The 500-nt window shown below is 57.0% G+C and overlaps 1 protein-coding gene across 1 annotated transcript in view; it reads right to left on the bottom strand.

The window, feature by feature from the left end:
* The window catches only part of GGCX (gamma-glutamyl carboxylase), a 20402-nt gene that overhangs the window by 569 nt on the left and 19333 nt on the right, over positions 1–500 (bottom strand). The gene's annotated exons all lie outside the window — the stretch shown is intronic.

Genomic DNA, 500 nt, shown 5'->3' with positions numbered 1-500 from the left:
GTGGGGGGGGGGGTGGCTACATTGGGGACAGTTGTGGTGCAGCAAGTGGTGTGGCCAGCACCTGACAAGCCTGGTTAAGGAAGGGACTGGCCATGAGGATGGGGGTGTGGCCCAGTGGGAGAAGCTGTAGCCTTGGGGGGGGCAGGACTGCCTACAGAGAAGGAGGGAGAGGGTGATAATGCAGAGGCCTTATTGGGAGCTTAGTGTGGTAGAAGGAGCTATAAAAACTTGGGGGTGTAGCTGGCAGAGGAGGCAGGACTTGATTCTGCATGGAAGTGCCTGTGGGAGGAGTTTAGCAGGGGAAGGGGCCATAAAATGGGCATGCCTGCAAAAGAGTGGGGAGAGATGGCTTGTTGGGAAGAGCTATGCCCCTGGAGGCATAGCTACAGAAGGGATGGGGCATGGGCTGATTTGCATATGGGGCTTGACTAAGGGAGATGGAAACCTAGGCAATGTGTAGGGGTCCCCCCCCCCAAAAGCAAGTGCTGTCGGCTTAGGTG

Source organism: Gavialis gangeticus, unplaced genomic scaffold (assembly GCF_001723915.1).
Source record: "Gavialis gangeticus isolate Ggan-Ray unplaced genomic scaffold, GavGan_comp1, whole genome shotgun sequence".
NCBI lineage: Eukaryota > Metazoa > Chordata > Crocodylia > Gavialidae > Gavialis > Gavialis gangeticus.
The sequence above is the reverse complement of the archived record's forward strand: the minus strand, read 5'-3'. Positions and strand labels throughout refer to the sequence as shown.